The sequence below is a fragment of the Macaca nemestrina genome, chromosome 5, assembly GCF_043159975.1.
Source record: "Macaca nemestrina isolate mMacNem1 chromosome 5, mMacNem.hap1, whole genome shotgun sequence".
Classification (NCBI taxonomy): domain Eukaryota; kingdom Metazoa; phylum Chordata; class Mammalia; order Primates; family Cercopithecidae; genus Macaca; species Macaca nemestrina.
Genome location: NC_092129.1, coordinates 29643130 through 29655663, shown reverse-complemented (window position 1 = coordinate 29655663; position 12534 = coordinate 29643130). Strand labels below are relative to the sequence as shown.

The window sequence follows — 12534 nt, the reverse complement described above, 5'->3', positions numbered from 1 at the left end:
TAGTTCAACCATTGTGGAAAACAGTGTGGCGATTCCTCAACGATCTAGAACTAGAAATACCATTTGACCCAGCCATCCCATTACTGGGGATATACCCAAAGGATTATAAATCATGCTGCTATAAAGACACACGCACACGTATGTTTATTGCAGCACTATTCACAATAGCAGACTTGGAATCAACCCAAATTTCCATCAGTGACAGATTGGATTAAGAAAATGTGGCACATATACACCATGGAATACTATGCAGCCATAAAAAAGGATGAGTTCACGTCCTTTGTAGGGACATGGATGCAGCTGGAAACCATCATTCTCAGCAAACTATCGCAAGGACAAAAAACCAAATACTGCATGTTCTCACTCATAGGTGGGAACCGAACAATGAGATCACTTGGACACAGGAAGGGGAACATCACATACCGGGTCCTATTGTGGGGAGTGGGGACGGGGGAGGGATAGCATTAGGAGATATACCTAATGCAAATGACGAGTTAATGGGTGCAGCACACCAACATGGCACATGTATACATATGTAACAAACCTGCACATTGTGCACATGTACCCTAGAACTTAAAGTATAATAATAATAATAAAATAAATCAAATAAAATATAAAAAAATAAAAAAGAATATCTTCATGATATTGGGGAAGGGAAAGATTTCTTACACATGATATTAAAAACACCATAACATTTTGATAAATTGGATTGATTATAATTTAAATCTTTGTTTACCAATTGATATTGTTAAGAGAGAAGAGATGCAAACAAAAGTGTGAGAAAAGATTTGGAATACATAAATGACAAGTTTTGTATATCCAGAACATATAAAGAACTCCAAAGCAATGAGAAACATGCAGACAACAAACCTATAAGAAAAACAGTCGAGACTTTATGGGTACTTCATAAAAGACAATGTTCAAATGACCAGTGAGCATATGAAAATATGTTCAACTTCATGGGTCGTCAGGGAAAAGTATAATAAAACCACACTCGCATGCAATTTGGAAAGAATTGAGTTATCATAGTACTTAAAAGTTCACCAAAACAATGTTTAAATATTACAGTTAAAATAATGCTGTGCAATTAATGAGACATTAATGCTTTATGAAACCAGTCCAAATGTACTTTTCTACAATAATCTTTTTTACATTACTTAAACTTTTCTTCCCTTCCTACTATCTGAATGTTTGTACTCCCTTATTCTCTTATGCAAAATTTTAAATTTTTAATTCAGTTTTTAAAATAAGTTCAAAAATTATCATAGTTCATCAACCAAAAAGTATAACATAGACATACAATTATCTCTTACAACTGTCCTCTTTTCTCCATTCATCCCACAAAATGGTTGTCGTTTCCTTCCAGGAACTTGTAAAGCATATACATGAAATACAAATATACATATTTTTGTCCTTTTTTAACTTAAATATTTAACCCAAATGTTAGCAAATAATATTCACCTAGCTTTCTTTACTTGACAAAATATTTTGGAGGTAAGATATATATATATGTATATATATATAGCATAAGTGTTTCCTAACTATGGTAGATATTAGATGCAGAATTGACAGTAAAACCAAATCTTTCAATTGGTCTTGAAAATAAGGCAGATTATTGAGAATTATGGGTATAGAGTTCTACCTATCAAAATTGAATTAGGAATATTATTTAAGTTTGTTTCTGAATACATTTGTTAGTCTCAGTTTCTATCCCACATCCTTGCACTAATGAATTGTGGGTTTTCTCCTAACCCTCTTTACTGTGTGATGGAGAAAGCAGCTGATATGGTTTGGCTGTGTCGCCACCCAAATCTCAACTTGAATTGTATTTCTCAGAATTCTCACTTGTTGTGGGAGGGACCCAGGGGGAGGTAACCGAATCATGGGGGGAGCCGGTCCTTCCCATGCTATTCTTGTGATAATGAGTAAGTCTCACGAGATCTGATGGGTTTCCACTTTTGCATCTTCCTCATTTTCTCTTGCTGCTGCCATGTAAGGAGTGCCTTTCACCTCCCACCATGATTCTGAGGCCTCCCCAGACATGCAGAGCTGTAAGTCCAATTAAACCTCTTTTTCTTCCCAGTCTCGAGTATGTCTTTGTCAGCAGTGTGAAAACGAATTAATATAGTAAATTGGTACCAGTAGAGTGGGGCGTTGTTGAAAAGATACCAGAAAATGTGGAACCAACTTTGGAACTAGGTAACAGGCAGAGGTTGGAACAGCTTGGAGGGCTCAGAAGAAGATAGGAAAATGTGGGAAAGTTTGGAACTTCTTAGAGACTGGTTGAATGGCTTTAATGAAAATGCTAAAAGTGATATGAACAATAAGGTCCAGGCTGAGGTGGTCTCAGATGGAGATGAGAAACTTGTTGGGAATTGGAACAAAGGTGACTCTCATTATGATTGAGCAAAGAAACTGGCAGCATTTTGCCCCTGCCCTAGAGATTTGTGGAACTTTGAACTTGAGAGAGATGATTTAGAGTATCCGGTGAAAAAAATTTCTAAGTAGCAAAGCATTTAAGAGGTGACTTGGGTGTTGTTAAAAGCGTTCAGTTTTTAAAGGGAAACAGAGCATAAAAGTTTGGAAAATGTGAAGCCTGACAATGTGATAGACAAGAAAAAACCCATTTTTCTAGGGAGAAATTCAAGCCAGCTGCAGTAATTCGCATATGTAGCAAGAAGCCTAATGTTAATCCCCAAGATCATGAGGAAAATGTCTCCAGGCCATGTCACAGACCTTCATGGCAGCCCCTCACATCACAGGCCCAGAGACACTGGCAGAAAAAGTGGTTTCGTGGGCTGGGTCCACAGTCCCCGGGGTGTGTGCAGCTGAGGGACTTGGTACCCTGTGTCCCAGCTGCTCCAACCATGGCTGGAAGGGGCCAATGGACAGCTCGGGCTGTGGCTTCATAGGGTGGAAGCTCCAAACCTTGGCAGCTTCCATGTGGTGTTCAGCCTGCAGGTGCAAAGAAGTCAAGAACTGATGTTTGGAAACCTCCGCCTACATCTCAGAAGATGTACGGAAACTCCTGGATGCCCAGGCAAAAGTGTGCTGCAGGGTCAGGGCCCTCATGTAGGACCTCTGCTAGGGCAGTGCGGGAGGAAAATGTGGGGTCGGAGCCCCTACACAGTGTCCCTATTGGGGCACTGCCTAGTGGAGCTGTGAGAAGAGGGCCACTGTCCTCCAGAACCCAGAATGGTACATCCACCGACAGCTTGCACTGTGTGCCTGGAAAAGCCACAGACACTCAATGCCAGCCCATGAAAGCAGCCAGGAGGGAGACTGTACCCTGCACAGCCACAGATGCAGAACTGCCCAAGACCATGGGAACCCACCTCTTGCATCAGCGTGACCTGGATGTGAGACCTGGAGTCAAAGGAGATCATTTTGGAACTTTAAAATTTGACTGCCCCACTGGATTTCGGACTTGCATGGGTCCTGTAAACCCTTTGTTTTGGCCAATATCTCCTATTTGGAATGACTGTATTTACCCAATACCTGTATTCCCATTGTATCTAGGAAGTAACTAGCGTGCTTTTGATTTTACAGATTCTTAGGCTGAAGGGAGTTGCCTTGTCTCAGATGAGACTTTGGACTGTGGACTTTTGGGTTAATTCTGAAATGAGTTAAGACTTTGAGGGACTGTTAGGAAGGCATGACTGTTTTTTGAAATGTGAGAACATGAGATTTAGAGGGGCCAGGGGCAGAATGATATAGTTTGGCTGTGCCCCCACTGATACCACAACCTGAATTGTATCTCTCGGAATTCCTACATGTTGTGGGAGGAACCCAGCGGGAGGTAACTGAATCATGGGAGCCGGTCTTTCCCATTCTATTCTTGTGATAGTGAGTAAGTCTCACAAGATCTGATGGGTTTATCAGGGGTTTCTGCTTTTGCTTCTTCCTCATTTTCTCTTGCTGCTGCCATGTAAGAAGTGCCTTTCACCTCCCGCCATGATTCTGAGGCCTCTTCCCTAGCCACGTGAACTCTTAAATCCAATTATAGCTGCTTTTCTTCCCAGTCTGGGGTATGTCTTTGTCAGCAGCATGAAAACAGAGTAACAAAGCAGCTATGTCCTAAGTAAACTAAGCCCTATGGGAATCCCACCCTACACAATGCTGTCGTCATCTGAGTTAATTCACAGAAAGCAATGTTCATTTTATGTAGCTGATTTCAAAAAATTTTTTTTATTCCAAAACTTTTCATCTTCAAAACTACTTAACAGATACAACAAGATCATTTCTTATGATAATAATTGCAAACCTGGGAGGTAATCAATATTTGACACTTTAAAAAAATACATGTTCTACATTTTTACTAACAACATTTAAACTTTTTCCCCCTACAGATTTTGGTCTTTCAAAACTGACAAGTATCAATGCCTTCTTAGATGTTAAACCAAGTTAACATAGTTCTTTAACAGAAATTTCAACGGAGCCTTTTCATGCCAAAACAAAGTATCTTTGTGCACCATAAACCCAGTTCTACGAATGGTCTGTTCATTACCTGGAGTTTTTAGATTCAATAAAGAAAGAAATAATTTCTTCCTTCCTGGCTTCTATTCATTACTCCCAAATATAAAATGCTGTTTAGTGTAGAGGAACCATATTTTCCTTTATATCCCCCAGGAACTAAATTAAAGTGTATTTGAATATGAAAAAAGCAAAGAATACAAATGTTTTTAAAAAGCTGTCTTTGCTTTTGATGTTTAATACCTTCAAAATAGGGAGAAAACTTATTCTAGGAATATAACAATGTCTCTTAAAAATATTACTGGATTAGAGAGGTGTCCAAAAAGGACTTCCATGCTGAAAGAATATACTCCAAACTCTTACTGCAAAGTTTGCAATTAGGTTGAAAGGGGGTTGGAATATTCAGTTTTAAACATCTTGTTATTGAAAATACATTTTAGAGAATCCTGTTCTGCTTCAACTGAGCTTTCTAATTTCTTTGGGTGATTCAAATACAGTTAAAACTTCTTGATTTGCTATTGGTCAACCAAGTAAATATTTTCTCACATGTTACGACTGAGATAGATCAAATGTGAAGTTTGATTGAAATAATTCACTTAAGAAAACTAGCTAAGATAAAATATATAAAAGGCAGTAAGACAGCACATCAGAAGACTTACATAAGCAGTAAAAAAAGCCCAGTGGAACACATCACAGTAATTTAACAGAGTAAATAATAAGTAAAACTAAAAAAGAAAAAACTTATTTTAAAACGCTCTTACACCATTCTCTTTTAAGTGAAACATAGGTACAAGTGTAAAAAGAGAATAATTGCATAATTTAAGGATTTTCATATAGTGCAATTTTGCATTAGTTATTATTTCCAGTTTTATTTTATGCTCTTTCTACTTTTTAATACTGAATTACAATACATTTTGTCATAATATATATTCTAGAAACATATTTCTTTTGGAACCACACTAAGTATATACACTGAGAAACTCAGTGTGGTTCCAAAAGAAATTTTGCACTATATTCACTCAGTACAGTTCCAAAATATACATTGTATACACTATATACACTCAGTGTAGTTCCAAAAGAAATATATAACAACCTAATTAAAAAATGAGCAAAATATTTGAATAGACATTTCTCAAAAGAAGACCTACAAATGGCAAACAGGCATATGAAAAGGTGCTCCTAACTTGAGGTCCTCAAATTATCTTTGTGTGTTATTCACGTGTGTATTGTTGGGAGTAGATACTCCTAGATTTTGTCATATATTTAAAGGGGTACTAAACCAAAAAAGGGGGATTAAGATAAACTAACAAACTATATCTGGCATTAAGAATAGGACACACAGGAAACCAAAACAAACCTGGACAAATGGGATCACATTAAGTTAAAAAGCTTCTACACAGCAAAGGATATAACCAACAAAGTGAAGAGACAACCCACAGAATGGGAGAAAGTATTTTCAAACTACCCTTTGACAAGAAATTAATCACCAGAATATATAAGGAGCCCAAACAACTCTATAGGAAAAAAATCTAATAATCCGATTAAAAATGGGCAATGATTTGAATAAACATTTCTCAAAAAGAACACATAAAAATGGTGAACAGGCATATGACAAGGAAGGAAGGAAGGGATATTTTCAAATATCAACATCACTGATATCAGAGAAATGCAAATCAAAACTACAAGAGATACCATCTCACCCCAGTTAAAATGGCTTGTATCCAAAAGACAGGCAATAATAAATGCTGGCGAGGATATGGAAAAAAAGGCAACCTTTGTATACTTTTGGTAGGAATTTAAATTAGTACAACCACTACTTCTAGGATGATTATTTCCACCTGCCTTGTCAGGAATCTCACCTCCCTCTGCTAACTTCGGACACTCAAGTTGATAAGCATGCTTAAGTTTCTCCCAATACAAAAGCAAAAGAAAACAAAAAACTCATTAGGATTGTGTGCCTTGGTCTCCACTCCTTAACCTCTTTCCATTTGCAGCCAAGCCAAATGAAAGATTATTTAATGTACTTGTGTTCATGTCCACATTAAAAAACCCACTGCTATCTGTCTCACTTCCTCCACTTTCATTCTCTACAAAACTATCAATCACTTTTTGGTTACTAAATATCCATTTGAATCCCTATCTTGCTGCCTGCCTCCTTTGCAGGATCTGACACTGTTGAGTTCTGTTACTCAACAGTGACCCTAGAACATCACATTCTTGACTTTCCTGATTTCTTTCAGTCCCCTGTATCCTCCTTTGTGGATTTTTTCTGCGTCTATCCTTTAAGGCTTCCTGAGTCTCTGAGGTTGCATTTATAATGAGTTGCTCTCATTGGTTAATCTTTCTGAGGGGTAGTTACTCTTCCACCCTCATGGTTTCAACTCCACATATATATATAGTGAAAGCTTCCACATGTTAAACACCAGTTCAGATCTCTATACTAAGTTTCTGATATCTACGTTTAATTCCCTACTTGATGTCTTCAGTCAAATACCTCAAACTCAACAGTCTAAAAGCAAACTCATCACTTCCCATGACCCCTGAATGCCCACTTTCACTCAAGTTCTTTTTTTGGAAACAGAGTCTCACTCTGTCACCCAGGCTGGAGTACAGTGGCATGATCTCAGCTCACTGCAACATCTGCCTCCCAGGCTCAAGTGATTCTCTCGTGCCTGAGCCTCCTGAGTTGCTGGGATTCCAGGCATGCACCACCACACCCGGCTAATTTTTGGTATTTTAGTGGAGACGGGGTTTTACCATGTTGCTCAGGGTGGTCTCGAACTCCTGACCTCAGGTGATCCGCCTGCTTCAGCCTCCCAAAGTGAGCCACCGCGCCTGGCCTCTTTCATGTTCCTTATCATGAAAACGGCACAGAAAGCAAAGTAATAACCCCTCCTGACTTTTCTTCTGCTTCCTCTCTCCCTCAACCATCAACAAAATCCTACTTTATTAATTCTTAAAACAATCATTTACATCTTTTGATCTCCACTGCTACTAAGTTAGTCCAGGCTCTGGAGTACTTTTTGTTTCATTTTGTTTACTTCACATATTTGTGGTGAAAGTACTTAAAATCTACTCTTTTGGCAATTTTTAAGTATACAATGCATTGTTATTAACTATAGTCACCATGTTGTACAACAGGTTGCTTGAACTTATTCCTCCTAACCGAAATTTTGCATGTTTTGAACATCTCCTTAGTCCTTTTCCCCTGACACCCATCCCCTGGTAACCAACATTCTATTTTCTGCTTCTATGAGTCTGACTTCTTAAGATTCCATATATAAGTGGGACCATGTGGCATTTGTCTTTCTGTGCCTGGTCTATTCTACTCAACATAATGTCCTCCAGGTTCATCTATATTGCTGCCAATGACAATATTTCCTTCTTTTTAAAGACTGATTATTATCCCAGGGTTAAATATACCAGATATTCTTTATCCACTCATCTATCAATGGGCACCTAGGTGGTTTCCATATCTTGGCTATTGTGAACAGTGCACAATGAGCATGAGAGTACAGCTATCTCTTCAACATACTAATTTCATTTCCTTGAGATATAGAAGCAATAGTGAGATTCTGGATCATCTGGTAGTTCTATTTTAAGTTTTTTGAGGATCCTCCATACTGTCTTCTGTAATGGCTGTACTACTTCACATTCCCACCAAGAGTATACAAGCGTTCCCTTTTCTCTGGAGCACTCTTTTTAAAACACAGTCTGATCATATAACTCCAGTAATTAAAATACTTCAATAATGCCCTTGTGTTCAGGATAAAGTGAAAACTCCCTCCATGTGAAAATGTGACCACTTTTCTGGACTCCCTCTTGCCCCATTGCAGGCTATGACTCAGTCATATTTGATTTTGTCTCTGGGCCCTTCTGCATGCTTTTGTTCTACCCAGGACATACTTTACACATATTTTTCTTGCTTAAATCCTTCAGGTCTTACCTCAGACATTAAATTCCTTTGGAAGCCTTTTGTAATCCCTCAAAACTGTATCAGGTGATCCTTAACAGGACTTGCTCCTGTAGCAACCTGTGCTTATTCCTGTCATTTTTACTTATCCTACTGTAGCATAATTGTTTGTTTTCCCTATTATCCTATGAATTCTTTGAGGGCAGAAACTGTGCCTTGTTTATTCTTGCATCTCTAATACCTTGCTCACTAACCTGACATAAAGTAGTTGCTTAAGAAATAATTGTTGAAATTCAAAAAGGTTAATAGAGATAGTGTAAGGTTTTTCTAAATAATGATCTCTAGCCACAGAAAACTCAAGGTCAAGCAGGGCTATAGGTGACAAAGGACAGCACCAGGCCACTAGTCCAAGGGACATTAATTAAAGGGAAGGAAGTGTGATTACGTATGTTTGTTTTGTCTAGGGTGCAATGTGTAATTGTAAGTAGAAAAATCAGCATCCTGTTCTGGACTATTCTAAGGGGTTCATGGGGTGGGGAGAGATGACGGCCAAATTGGCCTTGATCACTGGTTTATAAGAAGATAAAAATGTTCAGTCTTAAACTACCAGGGCAGAGGCCGCATGTAGGCCAGAAGTCCAGCCTCCCTTAAAGGAACCACCACACCCCTGGCTGGCTGCAGTTCAGTTGTTGCTCTCAGTGAGGTAATTGAAAGAAAAAGGGCAGAGATGTAGAGAAAGAAAACCCTTCTGGCTCTGTCAGTCATCCTTCCTAGTCCAACTTCCTCAGAGTTTCCTAGGCTGAACAGGTTAAAGAACGTTAATTGTTACTTATTTTTGTTAATGTGCTAATTTTCAAAACTGTTAATGCCTAAAATTTCACTGAACTCGTACTCTACATAATGGAGCTATATAAATTTTACCTAGCTATTGAATACTCTCTTCATGTTTTGAGGGAGAATAGAAATGTATTTTCTCTTATAAACCAAATACATCTGCTGTGGGTCTCACTCGCTAGAACCAGCAGGAAAACAGGCCAGGCTGGTGGTGCAGGCCTGTAATCCCAGCAATTTGGGAGGCCGAGGTAGGTGGTCACCTAAGGTAAGGAGTTCGAGAGCAGCCTGGCCAACATGGTGAAACCCCGTCTCTACTAAAAATACAAAAATTAGCCAGACGTGGTGGTGCATGCTTGTAATCCCAGCTACCTGGGAGGCTGAGGCAGGAGAATGGCTTGAACCTGGGAGGCAGAGGTTGCAGTGAGCTGAGATCATGCCAGTGCACTCCAGCCTGGGCGACGGAGTGAGACTCCATCTCAAAAAAACTGGGGAAGGCGTGGGAAAGTGTTTAATGACAGTCCTGGGAGTGAGTGGTCTTACTTATTGAAGAGCACAATGTCTGATCTTCCTAGTCAATTTTTCAGTTATACAGGGGAAGTAAGGTCACCTGTGTTTGTGCAGCTGATAAATGATTTTATAAAGGAAACTGGGAAAACAGAAAAATGGGGAAAAAAATCAGGCTTTGTCTTACCATCCCAATACTATCAATATTAACATTTTCATATAATTCCTTGTAGAATATATGATATCTACTCTACATGTACTCTGAATTCAAGTACTACATGTACTTGGTATCTTGCTTTTCCATGTAACATAAGGTAAGCATTTTCCACATTACTACTGTCTATAATCATTGTTTCTGAACATTGTATAATGCTTCAGAGAGTAGAGGAACCACAGTTAAACTCCACATGGAGGCCGTCTCCAACTTAATGCTATTATAAATAATGTGGGATGAATAACTTTTGCATAAAGTTTATTCTGGGTTTCCTTAGGGTAGATTCCTAGAACTGAAAATATTGGGTTAAAGTATCTGATTACTGTAAGACTTTTAACACATATTGCCAAACTGCTTTCTTAAAGCTGTATTTATTTACACTCCATGATAGTAAATACAACTTGCCATGATGAGTTCTATCATTTAGAAAAATAAGCATACAAACAAACAAATGCAAAAACCCTCCAAAACTTTTGCCTTTCATTTGATAAGCAAAAATGGCAATATTATTATTTTAATGCTTGTGTGTATCTTACTAATTATAAGCTTTAATATATGTTAAGAGTATTTAAGAGTATTTATTTGTTGTTTTCCCCTCTTCCATGAATTTTCTAGGCATGTGTTGACCTGTAATAGTCCATACATAGTACACAGTATTCATGGAGATTATATAATATTCCATGTGAAGTAAAAATAGTTTCCAACAAGTCAAGCCACAGCAGCAAGTCTTTATCTAGAATCCTACCCTGAATAGACGTTTACTTGGCAGCCCAGTGACAGTAATTAACATCAGAAAGCAGGGCAATTAAAAAAAAAAAAAAAGGCAACAACAACCAGATCTCACATCCATGAATCATGGTTCTATAAAGTCCCAAACCATCTGGTTGACTGGGCTCCAGCCCTCCACTCTGAGAAAGACCTGCATGATAGTAGTAAAAACTAGGGGGACTTGTGAATGCCAAATGCTCACAGAATATTGTCTGCCTCTGAAATCATTTCACATTCTCTACCCTTTTAATAACAGATATTGATTTGTCTCAAGTACTCTTTCTCTGGATTATATACTTCTCATAGGCACATACCAGATTTTATTTGTCTTGGCATCTTAGGGAACACCAGGACTTTGCCCTGCATACAGTAAGCACTTAGTATTTGTTTGTCGAAATACACTAAAATAGTATAATCAAGACCTTGGCAGACATCTGAGCCTAAGCCAGCGGGTGTCTGTGAATTGCACTGGTAGCTATTTATCATTCTCATGAACAGCTCTAAGTTCTGCTGAAGGTGGGAAGTCTGGCACAGGGAACTCACCCCAGCAGCACTGCATGGGAAAAAACCAGAGACCAGCACTTGGCCCCTTGAGACAGGCGGGACGCCTTCACAGCACCTGGAGTCCCTCGCCCAGGGTTACTGTGCTCTTCTCCACAAAGCTGACTAAGCTAAGAGGCAAACAGCAACTTTAATCTGTTGGGCAAAAATGGCAACATGTTATTTTAATATACATTATTTTAATAGAGGATTTTTTCACTTTCCCAAAAATAAAAATAAAAATAAAACAATGATGACAGGTGATTTTCAAGGAAAGGGATTTTCAAAGGGTGTACAACTGAAGTGGCAACCTGGATTTTCATTCTAACACCTCGATGCTATTAGATTACATATTTTCAAAACATTTAACTAACATCTAGTCCACGTTTTAGGAAAACTGTTGATTGCCTTCAATTCCATTCTAGGTGAAGAGTTTCGTAAAATCCAAACTTCAAACTCTTTACCAAGTCCCTGTATTGGCAAAGAATCTACTAAAGCACTTAAAAAAATACACAAACCCTCCTTTTTTCTCATTTTATGCATAACCATTAAGAGTTAGTAGAGTTCTTTTATTTAATCAAAATATAATCATCTCATCAGGAAACTTGGCACAAATAAAGTGGTTTTAACCTCATATAAACTCCATATTCATATTTTCCCAATTGTTTCCCAAATGTTCTTTATGGCTTATTAAAAAAAAATTTAGTACCCAATCAAGGATCACACAATAACTTTCATTTCTCTTTCACCTGTTTTAATCCTTCCACTTTATTAAAAAAAACCTGTAATTAAAAATTTGAAATAGTCAGGCATGTTTTGTAGAATGTGCCACAATCTGAATTTGTCAATTATCTCCTTGAAATAAAAGTCTATTTAATCATTTTTGGTGATGGGTATGTAATCTGTAGTTGATACTTAACCATGCGACAATATTGTGTTCCCCAACAACTTTACCCAGTGGTTTCACCATCCACTGATGACCTGAATCAAACACTGCATGGGTGGTTACAAAATTGTAATTTTTCTAGTTCTATTGTTCCTTCTACATTTATTAGCTCACATTCTTCTGTTTAAAAAAGCATTTTCATGCCACTTTAAAAAAATATCACCATAAACTTAGAATATCTTTTTTTATTCCATATGTTGTAATCCATTACTCTCTTTCAAATTGTCCCAATTTGGCCAGTGGTGATCTCTTTAACTCATGATCCTTCTGATGGGTCTGCATTAGCCTTGAATGATTCCTTGTCCTGCAGCCCAGATCAGCTGATTCTCCAGAGTCCTGTTT

The 12534-nt window shown here is 38.1% G+C and overlaps 1 protein-coding gene and 2 long non-coding RNA genes across 5 annotated transcripts in view; 1 reads left to right on the top strand and 2 right to left on the bottom strand.

Moving 5' to 3' along the window:
- The window catches only part of LOC112423816 (uncharacterized), a 26441-nt gene extending 21982 nt beyond the window's left edge, over positions 1-4459 (top strand). Inside the window, exon 3 of the long non-coding RNA XR_011623334.1 lies at positions 4350-4459. This is a non-coding gene — a long non-coding RNA (uncharacterized lncRNA). The remainder of the gene's footprint in view (positions 1-4349) is intronic.
- Positions 1-12534, bottom strand: part of LOC105465545 (ring finger protein 217) — a 135449-nt gene that overhangs the window by 60077 nt on the left and 62838 nt on the right. The gene's annotated exons all lie outside the window — the stretch shown is intronic.
- Positions 3922-12534, bottom strand: part of LOC139363293 (uncharacterized) — a 70426-nt gene continuing 61813 nt past the window's right edge. Inside the window, exon 2 of the long non-coding RNA XR_011623333.1 lies at positions 3922-12534. This is a non-coding gene — a long non-coding RNA (uncharacterized lncRNA).